We start from the raw sequence: 13,265 nt of genomic DNA, 5'->3' as shown, positions 1-13,265 counted from the left end.
TCTTCAGTAATGCCACGGATGTCCCCTGTGAAAATCTCGCGCCTGGCTCAGACACTGCCTGGGGCAATTCAGGTTAAGAGCTATTTGCAAGGGGGTAATGGTAAAACAATTACTCTGCTGGCCCACAGTTCATGACCTTGCAGACAAGGGTCAGTGCCCCAGCCAGCTGAGCTACACACTACTGTTGACCACGATGCTGCTCTATGACCCTAGTGAAGTCCACGCTTCACTGTGTATATTTATCTTTCAGCACAAATCCTGGCTCCTCAAATCACCCCATGCAGCATCCCATGCGAGCCCCATGCTCCCTTCTCCAGGACGATGCTAGTGGAACAGCGCGGGAGAGCTGCGTGTCTGCAGGCACGTTCCACTGCTTCCGTGCAACAGGTCTGAACACGTGGCGGGGAATTCATTACTGACGGACACTGTGTGCGAGCATGTGCGTCAGAGTAGCGGAGACGGGTGATGGGGCTGACGTCCGCACAGTTGTGTGGGACTTTATGGCGATCCATTTTAAAGACAGGAGATGCCGTCGATCCCACCAGTGCATATCACACGAAGGATAACTGGATTTTCATGTTATCCTCAGAACTACAGAAGTTATACAAAATGTCTACAGCCACAGACGTGTCATTAACCCACTCGCCACGAAAGCCAATCTTCACTATCCTCCTAAGGCCCATTCTGCTCCCCTGTCTCCCCCTGTCTCCCCCCCAGCAAACGACTATGTGTGCCTCTTTTTGGTCCAGGTTTAGGCTATAATAAAACAAAAAGCGTCCCCAATTCATTGCAAAAGACACCTCAATAGGGAAACTAATTATAAACAAAACGATAAGCAAAACATTATTACATAAAAATGGTTGGAATAATGTATAGCCGTAATCTCACATGCAGCTTGGGTCCAATGATAAGAAGACCCTAGATTGTTCTTTTATCTCCCTGCTTTTTCTTTCCTATTCAGTCAGTCCTTTTTATACTAGAGACAACTGATACCTTTTGTGGTCCCAGGTATTGGCCCCCACCTCCAGGCAGATAATCCCCTCCAATCCAATTTGGCCACATGCAGAACAGGGGTCGAAAGAAAAAGGAACAAAAAAAAAAACTAGACCGTAACATTTCCCATTAATGAAGTAACTGATGTTATTGTTGGAGATCTTGAATGAACCACTGTTATGAATAAAAAGGCAAAGAAATTTTCGGTTTTTTTTCTTCTTCTACCGAGTGGCAGGCTTGTTATGGCCACCAGGATGGTGAATAGAGAACCTCATATGGAGACTCTACAACCCAAATAGATCAACTACAACCCATCATGAAAATACTGAGAGAGACCTCCTGCTCGTGAGCAATCACAGCGTTAGATTTCAGATTGTCAAGAGCAAGCTAAAAACAACCATCTTGCGAGTCATAATACAGACAATCTAACATATGTGGCTTAGTAATGAGCTCAGGGCTATACCTTATGTGTGCACAGTAACATTTCATAGTATTAAACACATTACTGTCCTTTAACATAATACCAAATCCCTGCCTAATTGGCTGAGTATTCAAAAAGGTAAAGTCAATAAATAACTACAAGCAATGAAAAACATTCTTATTTGCATCAAAAGGGCAGAGTAGATTGAGGAAGCATTCCCAAGTGAGTATCATCTGATGTATACACATTATCAGGGGTATTCTTTATCTAAATTGTGTTATCTGCTCAACACATTTCTCTGAAATCCAGCAAAATTAATAACAACAATACTACCAATAATAAATGAAGACTTGTTTTAAACATTATGTTCTGTCATCCCATCCAGGGTGTAGCCCTGCCTTCTGCCCTGTGTATCACGGGACATGTTTCAGTCGCCTGAACAGGATGAGCAGTTGGAAGGCGGATGGATTTTTTACGGTAAGTGTAAATGGATAAATACGATTGTTATACAGATTATAGTACTTGTAGACTGGAAATGACGTGTTGCACACGATAGGTGTGATATGGTTGTGTGTAAGTAAGCAGGCTGGGTGGTTGTAGGGCCGTCACGTCCCCACAGAAGCACATGCACCCGCACTTCATCTTGCCGACATTCTTTGCCTCTGGCAGCCATCCCACTATACCTGATGCTGAGACTGTTTGCCTTTCACATTTTCACAGAGCAATAAATAAATACTCACACCTCAGGGAAGTGGCAGGGCGGTGAAGGAGCTGGTGGCCTGGCTCATTTGGTGAAGCTGATACCCAGCGCCTGATGAGAAATGCGCTTGTTAACACCTTGGATGCGAATCAGCACTGCCTTGGTGACTTGGTGGGTGTCCTTAATAGGCCGCACCCCAGCCCCGACTTTCAGGCTGTAGCTGTCCATGGTTCTGCACAGACAGATAGATGGGCAGAGTGGATCGGGAAGCCTGTCATGCTAATGAGTGAGCCAGTGGACCGAATGGCTGAAGGAAAACCCGCGGCTAGTATGAATAAGAGAGGCAGCATGTGTGGAAGGAGCTGTGGGAACCACAATTAGAACGGAACCTCGGCAGATGTTAAGGAACAAGCCTGTCATCCTTCCTTGATTGGTCATTCCTACAGGGTGACCCTTGGCCCTCTTTCCCACATCTTGGCATGTTATTTCCATTATAAGGACAGCACAGAAGGCAGTAACAAACCATGTGATGGATGGATCTGCCTCAGAACATAAGCATGGCCCCCATTTGCTTCCATATAGGCTGGAACACAGTTGGACCCTATACAAGTTCATCTTTTTGTAATAAATCAACCAAAACCTTTGAGCTGCAACAAGGAGGCTGGTTCCACTGGTTGAACTACTGTCAAACTCAATATGATTTCATGCCAGAGAAAATAACCACCACTCATGTCACCTGACTGCTCCCCGCTCTTCACATGACCTCCCTTATGGTAAGTATATGCTGAATGGCACATGCTGAATTTGAATTGGAGTTACTCACATCCATAACCATCCCCTCCCCAAAAAAGCAGAGGAGACTTAAGCCAAACCAGAGTCTCCCAGAGACACTGTTCATTTTAGGAAGAATGTCTTCCTACATAGAAGATCTGCAAATAAAAAATTCGTTTTGGAATATATTGTGTGGTAATTTAGTTTGTGCCCCAGAACATGTCTGCCTGTGGGTGGAAGTAAAATTGGATTAACTGCTGTACAGCAAGGCTTACTGAGCTCTGACAGATAGGTGCCCCTTTGGAAAGGTATAAACTGTCAGCTGCTATGCAGTGTGGCCGCGCGGGCTGGGGGATTTGCTGCTAATCCCTGGCTCCCACAACGCCTCGCCTCTGTGTATCTAAAGACCAGATATGAGGAGAGTGACGTGGGGGGTGGGTTAAGCAGGCTGATGACAGTACCCAGGCAGTACAAGAACAGGTGTGATGGGTGGAAAGGATCCAAAATGACCCCAGGAAAGAACTTAATAACCACTGGCTCACAGCTAAACTTCTTCTAGAGTCAATGGCCTTATGGAGTCACACTGGGCAGTGTGCACCTGCTTGTTGTACATGTCGGACTTCGTACTTCCCTCCCCATTCATCCCACCACTGGTATTTCCAAAAAAAAAACCAAAAACAAAACAGGGAGTATACTGTTGATGTTCTCCTGATTGGCTGGAAATGATACATGGAGAAAACCCATCATTACCACATGACCAAACAGCAGGACATTTTTTTTTGTTTACTTGTGGGGTCCTCGGCATTAGTTGAAGGGCCCCCCCCCCCTGAATTCTGATATGGATTCATAACCAAATCAAGGTGGGTTTAATGGATTTTAGTATTAAGTGAATGATTCACAGCAGGATATTTATTTCTAAATAATGCTTTCCACTCTGCTGTTACGGAGAAGGGGTGTAGGAGGAACCACAAATTATAGTAGGAGTAAAATCTCTGGGTGTTTACTTATGATATTTTGTTGTCATATGTTTTACAATTGCTTATTGAACCAACTTTTTGACTGGTAGCATTCTGTTTACACATCCTTACAGGTGAGATGGACAGGTCTTTGGGAACAACATCACAGTTTTCTGCCTGTAAAACAATACTGGGACAAATTGACAATTGGACATTCCATTATTTCCAGAGCTTAGCTGTAAATAAACAATTGATGTTTGCTCAAAGGCCTTAGAGGCTACATGCAAGATCAGAACAGAGCCTGAGTGAAGAATAGAGTCAAGATCTCCAAAGCCCTGAGGCATGTTTGAAAAGAGTTCAGAAGCCTGCCAATAAATAAGAGCGAGTTTATACAAGAACTGCTTAGTAAATGAAAGACAGTGTGGACAAAAAGGACCACGTGGTTGTTCCAAGAATCATATTGCAACAGTGAAGCATGTGCTTTTGTTACAATTGTGGAAGGAATGGGTGCATAGTCTGTTCTGGAGGTTGCAAATCAGTGTGGGGCTGCAGGCATATCATGTGGCCGATAGACTCAGGCAAGTCATCTTATATGACCCTATGGATGGAGAGGAAATTTACATCTGAACTCTTCAGCAGGGGAAAATCAGCTGGCTTTAAACTAGCCAAATCCATGTCAACAGAAGAATGTTGGACATTCAGGCACCCAAACAATGAACAACTCTGTACACATCTGAAGGCTGCAGTCCTCTCCTTGGATGCCCCTCTAAATCATGCCCCTTCCACGGGCTGTCATCATGTAAGATGTGGTTAATTTGGTCAAGATCAGGACCAGCAACCAGAAAAGCCCCCCAAGGTTTGTAGTAAATACACATTTCTATTGCAAAAGGAATCGAAACTCAGCAATCCTGAAACAATCTAAGTCAACAGAGTTTCCTCCATAGCATCTCAGGCAGCCAATAGAAGGGTGATGTTCAGAGAGCCAGGCTGCATATTTTACCCACTCTGCTGGAACCACTTCCTGGGAGTTGATTAGAAATTCTGTCATTCTGCCATTTTCACATTTTCAGTAGAGCTGGAAGAGTGACAGAAAGTCTTCTTCAGTGCATCGGCCAGCGGGCTTCACCATGACAGCTATGGTGTCATATCATGGGCTGGACCTTTTTCTGAACCATCACTATAAAAGCTCTATAGTAGCTGGGGACTCAGAGAGACTGGTTAAGGGAAGTATTCAAACAACATGAATGAGCTTCACATTTATGCACTAAAATGACCTTTAAATCATCTTTGGGTCTCCATATCATCACTGTCCAGTAAAAATCACGTGGCACCAAAAATCCATTATTTCAGGAGAATGAAAAAACACATTTTGTCAAAAATTATTTTATAAAATAAACCCAAAACAATGTAATAAGACACCCTTAACTGTCACTGAATGTGTTTGAAATGGACTTGGATTGTTGTCAGTGAGGAAAATGTCAGTGTCAAATTAATCTCTCTTTATATTCGAAATGACCAATGATTATAGCTAGCTATCTTGATATCAACATTGTTGATACAATTAGTGATTACAAATAGCCACCATGAACATAACGGTTAACTAGTACAAACATAAATACTAGATAACGATAAATTGATTTTTTCATTGGTCAATTATATAGCGTTTGACAGTAAACAAAATGGGCGTATTCCATCTATATTAAAGTCAAAAAATGGACACACACAATTTTCAGCAGACAGCAATGACATGTTAAAACTTTCCCTGCAAATACTGCTTCAAGTGAGGCAAACTGTCACAGACTATAAGATGTTTCAAAGAGGAGGCCAGCTGTTGGGTGTGAATGCTAGTTATCAATCAATTGCAACGTGGGTAGAACTCGAGAAAGTGAATTCCAGCTGACTCAAGCCTTACTGTTATAAATCTTTCTTATCAATTTGTCATCCCTTGGTGCTTCAATGGGACGGCTCTTTAAATCAACATTATGTCCATGTCAGTTTTAATTCAGAGACACATCCCTCTCAACCCCACATATCAATATACATATATTACATATGGAAGATAAGTACCATACCAACGGGTATGACAGCAGTTTCTCCCTGATCGGGTTCTGAAAGGCTCAGAGACCCAGGAGCTACAGTTTGGCCCAAACCCAAGAATGTATATTGCACCTAATGACCCATCTGAGACAAGAAGATGGAATGTGAGGAAATCCTGACTATTACAGCCAGACTCTGTGAGCGGCCTCCCTGAAAACCCATCATTAAGAACACCCTGGTTGCAAAATCTCCTCTGCTTGCTGGGAGCAAGCCCAGGACCTAAATGCTCTTTCTTCATCTCTCTTTGCTGTAGCATAATCCTGCCTTAAGGGTCTGTTTTCCAGAAATGCAACAGAGAGCCATTTTAAAAGAGTTCCCACATACTCCTTGTTAACCTGAAGGGCAGGGAAAATACGATTAACCAGAAGGCCATAAAGTGGCCTATTGTCATTATTGCCTATGTCCATCAACACTAAGAGGGCCTCTTCGAGCTAGTAAAACTACGCAGTGGAATGTTCAACAGTAGCTTGATTAAGAAGCTTTATTTAGTCAAATTTGTACTCTGTAAAAGCATCTGTGAATTACTAATGCTAATAGCAAGTTTTGCACCAATTAAGAAATCCATTAGTATCTTGCTCTCAGGAGCATTGTAAACATTCTCATCACTTCAGGCAGTGAGGAACGAGGTCCACCCACCCACAACCCCTCGTACAACTGTCCATTTCATTTGTTCTTCCTCTCTCAGCTTAACAAGATGCCTTCCTTACATAAGGCACTTCAAATGGAACTGTCCAGAGAATGCCCCTACTTGTGCTAAAGATTTAACGCAGCAGAGTATGGAAGACAGGCACGAAAAAAGGCGCTACAGGAATGGGTATAAGAAATGAAAGCATGTGAGGAAGAGGCAATGAAGAGAGAGGCCCAAGAGGAAGGGGCACAGGAAAGGAAGATAGGTGAGGAAGAGGCAAAGGATAGAAAAAATAAGAAAGAGGCACAAGAGGCAGGCCACAGGATAGGAAGGCATGCGAGGCAAAAATATACAAAAGGGAGGCACAGGAGGAATTGGCACAGGAAACCAAGGTAGGTGATGAATAGGCAAAATATGGGGTATTAAAAGAGGCTGGTTCTGGATGATGGCAGAAGTGAATATGCAAACACTAGAAGGCCACAATGAACCCTGGACCCTATGCCAGAATACAAGGCAGGAGACACACTGGATGGGATGCTAACACATCACAGGGACAGTTTACCAAAGAAAGTCCACGCAAACATAGTAATGCTAATATAGACTAGGAACCTTTGTGTACACATGAAAGCCACAAAGAAGAAATATTCAGAATTGTGAACAAACTTCATCAGAATCATACTAATTTTAGTTTTAAATGCAAAGCTAAAGGTGATCTGAAAATAATGATAACATGACACTTTACTTGCAACTGTATGAAAATATAATTGCTAATATTTTAATAATGACTAAAATTGATAAACTTAAGAATTTAGTTGTGACAGTCTTTAAATGCAGTAAAATCAGCAATACCAATCAAATTATATTTAATATTCAGTGGGCTGAATGGCCTCTTGCAGCATTTAAAGGTTCGTAGCATAGAAAATATTCTTTGATAAAATGGTCTGGCTGAAGTTACTGGGTCAAGTTCCTGTCATAGGAATCCATAACAACTCACTCATTCTGAATTGCTTCAATTAATTTTCCAGCTATCAAGTCAGATCACGTTGGGGAGCAGCGCGTTGCCACATCCACTACATGACAAAACGCCTTGGGATCCCGGCTGGCAACCCCCCAGGCAGACACACGGTTCAGTCCCATGCTCCGGAAATGGCCATGCCCTTCGGCCAGGTCCAGTTGCTTGAATCCTCAGCAATGAGGACCCTGAGAGCCGGATCACCCTCAGGGAAACTCGACACATGGCCATACTGCCGTAACTGATGCTCCCTCACAATGCAGGTAATATGTCTCATTTGGGACTCCTATAGCAACTGCATGTTCGACACAATGTCAAACCAACGATACTCAAGGATTCTCTGAATAGACATAGTACCGAAGGAGTCTTCGTCTCAGGTAACTGGATAGCGTCCATGTCTCACAACCATACAGCAAGACAGGGAGCGCCAGGACTCTAAAGACTTGGACATTCGTCCTCTTGCAAAGACATCTGGATCGCCACACACCCCTTTCCAGCGACCTCATGACCCCCCAAGCTCTCCCAATTCATCTGCTGACTTCACAAGAAGAGTCATCAGAGACATGAATCTGGCTGCTGAGGTAAGTGAATCTCTCAACGAGGTCAACATTCTCCCTGCAGACACACTACTGATGCCTGTGCCTAAGAAGTCATTAAAGGCCTGGATCTTAGTTTTTTCTAGAACACTTGCAATCCCAGACAGTCTCTTCTGTCATTCTTTCACCAACAGATGCGCCACAACCACTGGACCCCACGACCCTGCCTAACACCCAGTCCATGAATACACTGAACAGAGTAGGAGCAGAAACACACCCCTGGCGAACCCCAAAATCAACTGTGAAGAGCACGGAGGTTCTCCCTCCACTCCGCACAGCACTCACAGTACCAGTGTACAGACCACCCATGACTTCCAGCAACTTTGGGGGATTACAAAAAGTCTCTGAGTTGCCCTATGAGATCCTATCAACTGAGTGAAATGCTTCACAAAAATCGACAAAGGCTGCAAAGATCCTCTGCTGATAATCATGCTTGACACGATGAGAACCCTCAGTGCCAGGATGCAGTCGATGGTAGACTTCTTAGGTGTAAAACCAGATTACTCCGGTTGCTGGTACACAAGCAAGTGATCACGGATCCTGTTACGGAACCCTCTCAACACCAACACAACCCTCAGGGTCTCCCACATCACATCACTGTTGGCAGTCACACCTAAGTCTGCAAATTACTCACAAAAACTGCATGCAAACTCATGACAAACAGCTTGATCTTGGAGTCTGGCCAAGTCCAGCCTCATTCTCCTAGTAGGTGGTAGTCTTCTGGATCTAAGTTGAATCTTCAGAGTAGCTACAACAAGTCTGTGGTCAGAATTCACAAACTGGGCACTTCTATAGACCCTGCAGAAGCCTCCAGCGTCGAGGATGTGATTGATCTCCTTCGCCACACCACCAGTATTGGAGAATAAAGTCCAACGATGCGGCTCACGCCATTGGAACCAGGATCCAGCAATTGCGCAGCCCCTGATCTTTTGTGAAGTCAAGAAACATGGATGGGAAACACTGTCTTAGCATGCAGAGGTATCCAAATCACACCTACTAACAACTGGCATCCCTTAAGATTCAGTACTTGACTACTTCATCTTTTCTCTGTATACCTCCATAGGTCCGATAATTCAGTCATATGGCTTCCCAACCACCTTTATGCTGATGACATCTAGTTGTACCTGACCTTCCCTCCCAAGAACACCACAGTCTCTCTGCAGACAGTCACACAGCTTGCCAACATTGCAGACTGGATGAAGGATCGTCACCTCCAGGTGAACCTGAGACAAGGTTCTTGTGTTCTTCTGTTCTGCTGTGGTGAAGGGGATGTTACGTGTCCCCCCATCTTTTTGCTGAACCCAGATGCATCAGGAACCTGAGGTATGTGAAGCTGAAGCCCCATATAAATCTGAATGAGCCCCGAATGATTTGTTTAGCTCAGATGTTTTAACAATCATGCTCTCAGTCTGAGAACCCTGAGACAGATTAGGTCTCACAGCTAAGCCCTGAATGTCTTTAGATCCTAGCAACGCCCCTGGCTGTACAGTACCTGTCCCTCACTAGATGAAACTCTTCTAGAAGGTCGTACTAAATGTGCATTGAGGTGTTTCCAGTTTAATCAAGCACTGCAGAATAGCCTCTATGAATAATATATTGGAGGAGGATTAAGGAAGACGTTTCCGAATATATCACTGATGGCCCCAGGATGTTTTTTTCCTAACATACATTGAGTTATTAAACCATGCAACTAAACTGTAAAAATATGTATTAATATAAGTGTAAACATGTATATGCCATTTCTTGGTTGCCGATCTTCTGTACAGAATTTCAGTTCAGATTTAAAAAAAAAAACTGCCCAGTTATAAAAATGGATGACCATCTAATTTGACTAGCTTAACTTTCAGTGGATTTGGCACGCTCTGTAGTCTGTAAGATTCCCAATTTGACTCTGAAACCAAGTCGTAATCTCCATCGCCGCTTCTCAGCACACTGTGGTTATGAGCTCATTTTTCATGAAAATCAGGCAGGCAAAACTGGAGAGCCTGTCGTCGTCCACCTGCGTTCTTTTACTGAGCAATGAATCACAGCACCTAAAAAAGGGAGCGTTTCTAGGTAATTACTGCAAGTCCAGCCCCCCCTTGGTGCCATCAACACAAAAACCCCAGCCATCGGTGACAACAAAGAGTGTCTTGGCAGACTTCTGGGATTAAGGGTACAGGTAAGGAATTTACCACCACTATTAGAAATGACATTACCTACATTAGCCTAATGACCTCCCCAAAATATGAGTCACATCAGCTCAACAGGGGACCCACACTGATTTAATTTCAACCGCTAATAAAACAGAACAAATTTTACTATGAATGTGTCACTAAGCGCATTAGCAGTCAGCCCCAACCAAATATCTGGAAGCCATATCTGCCGAAGCCAAACAAAGCTATACTCCACAGAGTCTTCTGTAGGAAGCACAATTAATGCTCTTTATACAAACCGAGGAATGCTATAAATGGGGGGTTTTTTTTCCCACAAACTACAAATCAACAGAAAACCAGTATGTATTGACTGCATCAATCATAAAACCTTCAGAACAGCTTTTCATCACTATATTTTAATCGTTCACCACACATTACAGAAAATGAATCCAACCACACACCATGCAGATGGTCTGCTCAAGAAAGGAGAAATTACTGGAACAGACTGGTAGACGATGGCATGGACTTGTGTCAACACAGTTTCACTCAACAGATTGTGTTCCCTTAACCACCCTGTGGGGCCAGCAATAGGTGGCCCTTTAATTGTCACGGATATACAAATATTTATTTAGCAGACACTATTATCCAAAGCAATATACAATCGAGGCAGCAGGGTCAGCATTTAGGGTTAGGAGCTGCCCAACCTTCAGATGACAGGCACAGCATCCTAACCTGCTGAGCCACACATAATCAGTCTCCCTTATCCATCCATATTATAACCACTTATTCTGATCAGATTCACGGGGGTCTGAAGCCTATCCCAGACAGCATAAGCACAGAGCTGGGGCACACCTTGGGCAGGATGCCAGTCCACCGTGGCCTGAAAGTTAATTTTATTCCTAAACACAAATGCTATGACCTGATTCATATAATTCTACTAATAGACTATTATTATACTTACTGGTACAGTGGCCCAGAGTGGAGTACTGTGACCTCACCCTTCTGGGCTTGCCTGCATTGAGTTTGTTGGTATGTGATGGGCTGGCACTGGATACTCTCAGGACCCCATTAAGCCTTGTAAGAGGCACTGAGCCTCTGAATCATTTGGTGATTTGGAGATTCCCATGTCCTGTGCTGCTCTGTAGCTGCCTATACCTAATAACTGTTCGCGATTATGCCACTGCTCTGTTTGCTCTAAAATTGCCTCTCAAACTGCTGTCGTGTTATCTGCATCTTCTCTGGAGTTTACAGTATTTCACTCTTCTCGATAAACACTGGCTAGGCTGATACAGAAAATCAGTGAATGTACAGACATACTTTTGAAACTAGCTTACAAGGTATTGACATACTTTACACGATTCATCCCATTTCAAAATACTGCAAACTTAATCCCTTTCTAAGCAGTCCCTCCTATCCTGTCACTCAGCTCCTACAAGAACTGAAACTGGAAGTGTACAGAAGCTGTAACTGGAATTTTCGCAGAGGTGCTTTCTTTGAAACAAAGTACAATTTGAGCAGACACAATCTCAATCACTTCTGATTTTAAACAGCCAATGACAGAGAACAGGGATTAACTGATATGTTCTGCAGCCGCATTTTTCAGTGACTGGCTATGACAAGGATGGCACAAGTCTTGAGTCTACTCATGGTTTGTCAAAGCTAGGCTGGGGGGGCGGAACGCCGAGAGTTGCTGACCCCTTCCCTAGGCAGCAATAGCCCTCTGGATCTGAGCTCTGGATGGCAATTAATGGACTGACACATTTTGGAATCGAATCATTTCTATGAACCTTAACTGACACCCCATTAAAGCCCCATTAAAGCAACACATGAAGTAGCAGTACCTGTGTAAGCAATTAACTTTTGAAATGACGACTAAAACAAGTCTGTTCTCCCGCAAAGAGAATAGTGCACTCCAGATATAATGGGCTGCAGAAAACAGCAGAATAAAAACGTGACTAAATGACTCTCTACCCTCTTCTAATAGAGGAACTCCCAGAATACATTGAGTAATGGCACAGAAAGGCCCACGTACCCAGGACAGGAAGCTAATTCACCGAACGGTAAGCCTTGACTTATTAAATACGCTAGTTACACGAATCATATACTCTAGAAATTGCCTTCCTTCATTTGGGCCAAGGAATGGATGCTCACAGTTGGAATTATAGATAAGGATAATATTTTTCATCCGCCTCCTGATTCCTAATTATGGACTTGAACATAAAAGGCTTTTCATCAGTTTACTAGATAATCATGCTTGAATCTGGACTTGTTTGGATCATTACCATGTGAAAAAAAAAATTGTACATTGAAAACTATGAGTCATTTTGAACAGTGTCTCTCCCCAATACTTCATATTAATGTTAAAATTCACGTGCCGGGGGAATGGGGAGGGGTGCACTTATTAACAAAACAGCCCTGTAGGGCTGGGATTCCGGGATTATTTTCACACGTCAAACTGAGCTTAAAAGCCATTTTAATGATAAGGTGTCACTAAGGTCCATAACAGATAAATCTGTGATACACATCGATTTTCTGCCACAGCTCTGAATCAGCATGAACCTAGAAGATGTGACGAGAAACCCAGAGGCGAAAACTTGGTGCCGGCAGCTCTGGGGGAATTCAACGATCCACAGGCGCAAATTAGAAAAAGTGAAGCTACTAATTAATTATTTTCTTGACAAATTCAGTCCCTTTATGGCTTTTCCTACGTTATTTATAGCGGATAATTTATTTTTAATAATTTGGTTATAAAGCGAGACAGACATCAGAGATAGATAATCATCTATTGTTTCTGTATAAAATGCTTCCGCTCGGGGTTCTGGTTAGCATTTGCCATCCTTGCTAGTCTGGGTTGAGTGTGAGCAGCAGGACTTCCCACGACACCTCGCACGGAGCTGGATGCGTGACACGAGGAGAACGAGCCTGTGGCACCTCGCCTCGCCCACATCTGTCTCCA

The 13,265-nt window shown here is 43.4% G+C and overlaps 1 protein-coding gene across 7 annotated transcripts in view; it reads right to left on the bottom strand.

Moving 5' to 3' along the window:
- The window catches only part of htr2cl1 (5-hydroxytryptamine (serotonin) receptor 2C, G protein-coupled-like 1), a 116,893-nt gene that overhangs the window by 54,949 nt on the left and 48,679 nt on the right, over window positions 1-13,265 (bottom strand). For 2 of the 7 annotated variants that reach the window (XM_023797637.2, XM_023797642.2), the window contains exon 2: window positions 2,155-2,225. The exons of 4 other annotated variants lie outside the window; for them this stretch is intronic. The gene's annotated coding sequence lies outside the window, so the exon portion shown is untranslated. Of the gene's footprint in view, window positions 1-2,154; window positions 2,226-13,265 lie in introns of those variants that run through there. One more of the 7 variants, XM_023797645.2, reaches the window with a different exon arrangement.

The sequence above is a fragment of the Paramormyrops kingsleyae genome, chromosome 10, assembly GCF_048594095.1.
Source record: "Paramormyrops kingsleyae isolate MSU_618 chromosome 10, PKINGS_0.4, whole genome shotgun sequence".
Classification (NCBI taxonomy): Eukaryota; Metazoa; Chordata; class Actinopteri; order Osteoglossiformes; family Mormyridae; genus Paramormyrops; species Paramormyrops kingsleyae.
This window is presented reverse-complemented; position numbering and strand designations above follow the sequence as displayed.